Consider the following 8,134-nt stretch of genomic DNA (forward strand, 5'->3'; position numbering starts at 1 on the left):
GCATCTGTCTCTCTGTCTGTCTCTAGATTTGTCTCTTCTGGACATCTCATGTGAATGAGCTCCTGCAGTATTTGACTGTTTGCAGCTGATTTCTTCCCTTTGCCTTGAGTTTCTGGGGTTCCTTTGTGTGGCTGAACCACGTTCCACTGGATGAAGAGACCACATTTTGTTTATTTGTTTATCTGCCCCATGGGGGCTATTTCTACCTTTTGGTCACTGCTAAAAGTCATATAGTGCTTTTATGTTCACACCTGTACATATATTGCTTTGGATGACCCGTTTTTAATTCTTTGGGCTTTTAACTTAGGAGAGGAACTGCTGGATCATATGAGTGTTGTTGGTTGTTTTTGCTCTTTTGGGGGGCCCGCCACCTAGCTCCCAAATAAATCACACACAGAGGCTTATTCTTAATTATAAATGCTCAGCCTTAGCTTGGCTTATTTCTTGCCAGTTTTTCTTAACTTATCCTGTCTACCTTTGCCTCTGGGCTTTTCTCGTTCTCATACTTCTGCATCTTACTCTTACTCCATGGCTGGCTGGGTGGCTGGCCCCTGAAGTCCTCCTTCTTCCTTTTTCATTCCTTGATTATTTTTTCTCCCAAATTTCTCCTTCTATATATTCTCCCTGCCTCCTAGCCCTGCCTATCCTTTCTCCTGTCTTGTTATTGGCCATTCAGTTCTTTATGAGACCGTCGGGTGTTTTAGACAGGCAAAGTAACACAGTTTCACAGAGTTAAACAAATGCAACATAAACAAAAGTAATAAACCTTAAAATAATATTCTACAACACATGAGAATGCCATGATTCACTCTCTGAGGAGCTGCCAAATTCAAAGTTCCTGAGACAGGGTCTCATGTAGCCCAGGCTGGCCTCTGACTCACCATGTAGCTGAGGATGGCCTTGAACTTGTGGCGGTCCTGCCTCCACCTTCCAAATGCCGGGGTTACAGGCATGTGCCAGCATGTTTTATGTAGTGCTGATAATTGAACCCAGGGCTTCAGGCATGCTAGGCAGACACTCCATGAACTGAGCTACATCCCTGGATCCCAAAAGCCCTTTAGAAAAATCAGGGAACTCTCAGGAGAGCAGCCCTGACTGTCACATCTCCATGTCCACAGCATGGTCTAGGCAACTGACCAAAGCTAATCACACCCCACTCACCTCCCAAGGGCGCAGTTGCTTGGAGGAGCGTCATTTTTCAGACGGTGGAGGCAGGGACAGTGATGACTGTGACAGACAGGTTCAGTGCCAGCCACCCCTGCCATTCCCCTACAGCAATCTGCATTTCATTCCAGGTTAGCAGCGTGCCAGCTCCTCTGGGGATTGTGTCGCTCTCTCTGTTCACTTGTGTGCTTGTTCTGTAAACGTGTGTGACTGAGGGAAGTGTGGGAGCGAGAGTCACGGCAAACAGCAAGCCTGAGGATCGAGGCTCCCTCGATGCTTCCCTTAGAGCCCGGGTCCAGCCAGTGGCTGTGGTCCCCACCTCCCCTCCAGAATGTAAAACCATATTGGCCTACTTCCCCCTTGGCCCTGGTATATGTGTGTGCAGGCTCATATCTCTCCAGCAACAAGTACCTTGTTTTCATTTTGGACAGGGTCGCTAGGTAGCCCAGACTGGCAGGGAACTCTCTAGGTAGACCATGGTGGTCTCGAACTCACAGAGATCTATCTACCTGCCTCTGCCTCCCAAATGCTGGAGTTAAAAGTGTGTGCCACCACGCCGGCTGGTTGTGCAAACTGTATTCTGTACTGTAAGTGCCTGGGGCTTATGGGTCACAGCACCTCCGTCTCATACTCAGCCCTGCCTTAGATTGTCAAAGCGTAGAGATGGCCCATGAGTGACGCAGTAGAGAGAGCCTAGGTACCGGTGGGAGGAGCGACACCCCTGATTGCAAACAGTAGGAAGGCACACCCTCTCAAGTCACACAGGGCAGAGACAGGCCTAAAGAGTAGCGAGCACTTCTGCATTTTACGCTGCGGCCCATGCACTAGTCTGACCCCCAGCCCCAGCCCTGTGAACAGCCACGTTCCAGTTCAGTGTTATTCATGAAAATGCAGGCAGCAAGGTGGTTTGACGTGTGAGCTGCAGTTTGACACTTGTCTGTCCTCAGCCCTTTCCTCACACAAGTCCCCCAACTTCCCCAGCAGCCAGTGTGTGTTCTTTACGCCTCTCTGGCTTAACCTGAGGTCTTCCACAGGTATTTCTTCCCCCTTATTTTAGAAGAACAGGAGCCAGGTGGTGGTGGCGCACACCTTTAATCCCAGCACTCAGGAGGCAGAGGCAGGCGGATCTCTGTGAGTTCGAGGCCAGCCTGGGCTACCAAGTGAGTTCCAGGAAAGGTGCAAAGCTACACAGAGAAACCCTGTCTCGAAAAACCAAAAAACCAAAACCAAACAAACAAAACACACACACACACACACACACAAAAAAAAAAAAAAAAAAAAAAAAACAGGAGACAACATGCATTTTTTTTAAGCATCATGTTTTTCACACTTCCCAGTAATTTGTGGACATACTAAAAATCAGAGGTGGTCATTGCTGTTGTATTTTAAAAGTGGCGGCACGAAGGAGTCAAACCATACAACAGGCCCACGTGGGGGGTTTACTGAGGGAAGGGGAGAGAAGGGGGCAGAGACGGGTCCCTAGGGACCAGAGTGAAGGAAGAGAAAAGAGATGGGAGGTGGGCAAAGTCCGCCTTTTGTAAAGAAACGTAGCGAATGTGCACAGGGGTGCCCTTAGCTGCTGCAGCTGAAGATAAAGCCTGTCAGAACCCTAAGGGCAGGCCAGTACAGATGCCTAAATGCTAACAATTATCCTTCATTATTAATTAAATATCCCAGAGGAAGGACATAGCATAACTCATTCAATCATTGCCCAGTTTCTTTGGATGCGCATTCACTCTGTGGCCAGTTTTCTGACCCCATCTACCACCAAGACAACAACAACAAAGACCTCCCATAAACATCTTTAAAAAAAAAATACTTGAATACTTGCTGTCTTTTTATTTTTTATTTTTTGGGACAGCTTCCCAGGAATGGGATTAGCATGTCAAAGGGGACATTCAGTTTCAATTTAACGGACATTGCCAGATTGCTTTCCCCAATGGCCACGGAGTGTGAGAATGCCCTTTTCTCCACATTTCTGCCGTGGCGTTGACGCCCCTTGCCCATCTCAGTGCGACGCTTGGAGTAATGGCTCCTTGCTGCTTCCCTTTATTTGTTAAATTTATTTTCATTGTCGGGGGGAGGGGGGCTGTCAGATCCCCTGGCGCTGGAGTTACAGGTGGTTGGTGAGGTGACCCACATGGGTGCTGGCAGCCAGACTCAGGTCCTCGCTTAAGAACAAGTGCTCTCATCCCCGGAGCCGTTTCTTCAGCCCCTCGTTCGCGTGTCGTCCCCCGCCCCCCCCCCACTACCCGAGTTGAATTTGAGTGTCTTTTCCAAAGTCCATTAGCCATTTGGGTTTGCTCTTGTGTAAATAGTCCATTTGCCTGTGGCTTGGCTTGGCCAGGTCAATTTGTAAAAGTTCTTTAAATAGTGTGCAATTCGGCTTTCTTGGCTTCCGTCTGAGGGGTGACCCAGAGCGCTGCCAAGGGTCACATCTTGAGTCCGCCCTGCCTGCCCACGTGACCTCAGCAACTTATGTGACCTTGTCGTGCCTCAGTTTCTGCATCTGCGGGATAGCCATTGCTAGCGTCAACCATGATTCCTACTTGGAGGCGTTCCCGGAGGCAAATGCATGTGGAGGAAGCGGGCTGTTGCTTGGCACACGGTAACAGGCAGCAGATGCTGGCCGCTGTTATTTAGATTGCAAACATTTTTTTTTCAGCTCCGCCATTTGAATGGATTTTATTTATGGTGTCCTTTGTCACACAAAACAGCTGAATGTTTATGCAGTCAAATATATCCGTCTTGGTCTTCGTGGCCGGCCTCCGAGTTCCCAGGCTCTCGTAAAGCCTCTCCCATGTCCTTTGTGACAAATCTCCCTCTTGGAGAAATCAGAAGTATACGATGATTTCCTACGCTGGCGTACACCATTGTCTGACCTCCTCGGTCTATTTCCCATAGGTTTATAGTTTCTTGTGCGTTCACAGTGGTTCCCACACCATCTCTGTAGGCTTTCCACACCGACTGAGTCTCTTTGGACACTGTTATGATTTGAATCAGAAATGTCCCCCACAGGTTCCCATTTTGAAATGTTTCCTCCTCAGCCAGTGGAGCTGTGAAACCTAGGTGAACCCGGGTGTGTGGGTGCAGGCCTTTGATGGTTACCCCTGGCCACGGTCCTGTCACACTCCTGGTCCACTCTGATGTGAATAGTTTCCGTCACACACTCCCACCGCTGAGGACTGAGCTGCTCGATGACGTCATGGACCGAAGCCCTGAAGCAAAATAAAAGTCCTTCCTTCAATTTGTGTATCATTTACTTTTCTCACTCTGTAGACCAGGCTGGCCTCGAACTCACAGAGATGCGCCTGGCTCTGCCTCCAGAGAGTGCTGGGGTTAAAGGCGTGCGCCACCACCGCCTGGCTTCATTTACTTTTCTGTGGCTGTGAAAAGACACTGTGACCAAAGACAACATAAAGAAGAAAGGGTTTAGTTTGGCTCAGTTCTAGGGGCAGAAACTATCTTCTTTCTTTCCTCCCCATTCCCTGCTGGGCGGTGAAAAACATCTGCTCCTCACCTTACTCTCTGGGGCTTCGCTAAGAGAACAGCACTTGCCGTTTTCCTGACAGAGCATCCTTTTTTTTTTTTTTTTTTTTTTTGGTTTTTCGAGACAGGATTTCTCTGTGTAGCTTTGCGCCTTTCCTGGAGCTCACTTGGTAGTCCATGCTGGCCTCGAACTCACAGAGATCCACCTGCCTCTGCCTCCCGAGTGCTGGGGTTAAAGGCGTGCGCCACCACCGCCCGGCCGGATATCCTTCTCTTTTATAAGAGTCTGATAGGAAACTTAAGATTTAAACTGTCTGGAGTACATGTGTCCTAAACACCTTTCTCTCCTTTTCTTGAGTATTCATCTTGATTTACTAAGAGAGAGTTTTCCTATGCAGCCCAGATGGGATAACTTAGGACTTTTCACCCTCAGCCCGCTAGGTGCTGGGATCATAGGTACTCACTACCACACTCAACCTTCTTGGGTTTCCTTTTTAGGTTCATAGTGGCTTGATAGTCAGTACTTTTTTCAAGTACAGATGGTGCCCTGGGAGCTACTGCCAAATTCTTTTTTTTTTTTTTAAGCTGAGGACCGAACCCAGGGCCTTGCGCTTGCTAGGTGAGCACTCTACCACTGAGCTAAATCCCCAACCCCCTTTTTTTTTGTTTTTTTTTAAGACAGGGTTTCTCTTGACTGTCCTGGAACTCACTCTGTAGACCAGGCTGGCCTCGAACTCACGGAGATCTGAGCGCTAGGATCAAAGGCTTGCCCAACCATGCCTGACTCTTCTTGGGTCTATGGCTGACAAAGATTTTAAAACTACATAGAAGACGCTTGGTTGCAGTATGAGCACGTTTTGTCCTCCAAATTCTCCTTACCTAATTGTCCTTTCTGTTTGTTTATTTGTTTGTTTTTGGAGCTAGAGTCTCTCTATGCAGCCCTGACTGCTCTGAACTCACTCTGCAGTCCAGGCTATCTAATTCCACCTGCCTTTGCCTCGTTAGCGCTGGGATTAAAGGGGTGCCCCACCTCACCTGGCTGTTTCATGTGTTGAGACAGCCCATCCTGGGGAGGAGCTTGCTAACTTTTTTTTTTAACTTTAAACTCAATTTTATGCACATGGATATGTTTTGTCTGCATATATGTCTGTGCACTGTGTGCATGCCTGCTTCCCTGGGAGGCCAGAGAGAGGATCATGTAGGGTCCGAGGAAACGCTGAAGGAAGACCCCCAGACTCAAACAGTATATGCAAGAACAAAGGGCGTTTATGACACCACATGCATGTGGGGGCATTCACCTGTACAAAATGGCAACCACCCCAGAGGGATGTGTGGTCTCCTTTTAAGCACAGCTAAGAAGAGCTTCAGGGTCAGCTACATAACAGGTTAAGCAGGCAGCAGGCAGATTAGTGTATTTCTAATAGGCTGAGGTTTAGTCGTATCGTTTTTGGACACATCTGCACAAGCTTAGACGTGACTCAGAAGGGACAGCTGGGTTTGTCCTTGAGATACTGTGAGGCTGACTCAGACCCTCTGGGTTCGTCCTCTCCCCAGACCCTGAAGGTAAGGGTCTTGTAGATAAATGGCCTTTTGTTGGAAAAGACGCCGGTTTGCCCTTCTCAGAGAACCGGGACCTAAATTCAGTTGTGAAAGTGGGCGAGTTCAACCCCTTCAGGCAGATCCCCTGGAACTGAAATTCCACATGGTTGTGAGCCACAGTCTGGGGTGCCGGAGATCAAACTCGGATCCTCTGGTAGAGTAATCAGTGCTCTTAACCAGTGAGTCATCTCTCAGGGCCCAGGCTTGCTAACTCCAGGCTTTACCCACGGGCTGGGACTGAAGGAGCTGCCATCAAGCTTGGCTGCTTATCGCTAATTTTTATTAGCATGTTGTGTCATTTCCTTATTATTCTCTCTCTCTCTCTCTCTCTCTCTCTCTCTCTCTCTCTCTCTCTCTCTCTCACACACACACACACACACACACACACACACACACACACGTGAATATAGCACATACCTTTAATCCCAGCACTCAGGAGGCAGAGACAGGCAGATCTCTGAGTTTGAGACCAGCCTGGTCTACAGAGTGAGTTCCAGGACAGCCAGGGCTATACAGAGAGACCCTGTCTTCAGAAACAAAAACAAACAGACAAAAATCACCATTTATTTGAGTGTGTTCGTATGTGAAGGTCAGAGGACGGGTTGCCCGAGGTCCATTCTCTCCGTCTACCATGTGAGTTTAGGTCCAACTCAGGTCATCAGGCATGACAGCAAGTACCTTTGTGCACTGAGCATTCCTGCTGGTGCTGTGTGCGTGTGCGTGTGCGTGTGCGTGTGTGTGTGTGTTAGAAAATTGTGTTTTAGCCAGGCGGTGGTGGCGCACACCTTTAACCCCAGCACTTGGGAGGCAGAGCCAGGCAGATCTCTGTGATTTTGAGGCCAGCCTGGGCTACCAAGTGAGCTCCAGGAAAGGCGCAAAGCTACACAGAGAAACCCTGTCTCGAAAAACCAAAAAAAAAAAAAAAAAAGAAAAAAGAAATTGTGTTTTAATCGATTTCTGTCATTGATTTCCATCATCAAACAAGGCAGATGGGGAGATGGAGGAAACAGTGGGCTGTGTTTGCCTGTGAGAGGTCAATGTGTTCCTAATGCGATTCTGCTTTTTCTAATGTTGAATTTCTCTGTAGCGCAGTGTAGCCGGCCTTTGGTCAAGCTCTAGTCAGGGTTATAGCTGATAAATCGTTTTTTAAGCAAACACATATGGAACCACTGGCCAGTCTCCACAGAAGGCTGATAATCAGATTTCATCTCCGTCAGCCAGGGCTTCCATGGCCGAGCAGTCCAGTCTAGGTAGCTTCAACAACAGACATTTACCTTCTCACAGCTGGAATCTGAACTGGATCCCACTGGCGCAAGCATTGAGTGCTTGTTTCCAGCGGGTGACACTCTTTTGGGAGGCTGTGACACCTTTAGGAGGTGGGGCCCCCATTGGCAGAAGTCAGTCAGACACTTGGGAGAATGTTATGTCTGCCCTCTTCCTGCCTGGCTCTCTGCTTCCCGACACCATGGTAAAAACACCTACAACAGCCACCCCCACAGCCGTCTCAGTGGACGGACATACTCCGCCACCATGATAAACGAAACTCTTTGAAGTCATGAGCCAAGAAAAGTCTCTCCTCTCCAGGGCTGTTTCCGTCAATATTGACCACAGTAACCTGAAAGCAAGGCAGGGTCCAGCATGGTGGTCCACACTTAGAATCCCAGAAAGTGTTCTAGTGGCAGAGGCAGGGGGATGGCTGCAAGTTTGAGGACAGTGGTGCTCCATAGCAAAACTGTTCCAGGTAGGTAGGTGCAGCGCGAATCTTAAAGGTTCTTATTGATAAAAGCAAACCCAGAGCCAGGTATTGGGGTGAACGCTGGAAGATCAGAGAAGCAGAACAAGCCACAGCCACCTCACCTCGCCAGTTCCTCAGCTGATTCTG

Source organism: Peromyscus maniculatus, chromosome 23 (genome assembly GCF_049852395.1).
Source record: "Peromyscus maniculatus bairdii isolate BWxNUB_F1_BW_parent chromosome 23, HU_Pman_BW_mat_3.1, whole genome shotgun sequence".
Lineage (NCBI taxonomy): Eukaryota > Metazoa > Chordata > Mammalia > Rodentia > Cricetidae > Peromyscus > Peromyscus maniculatus.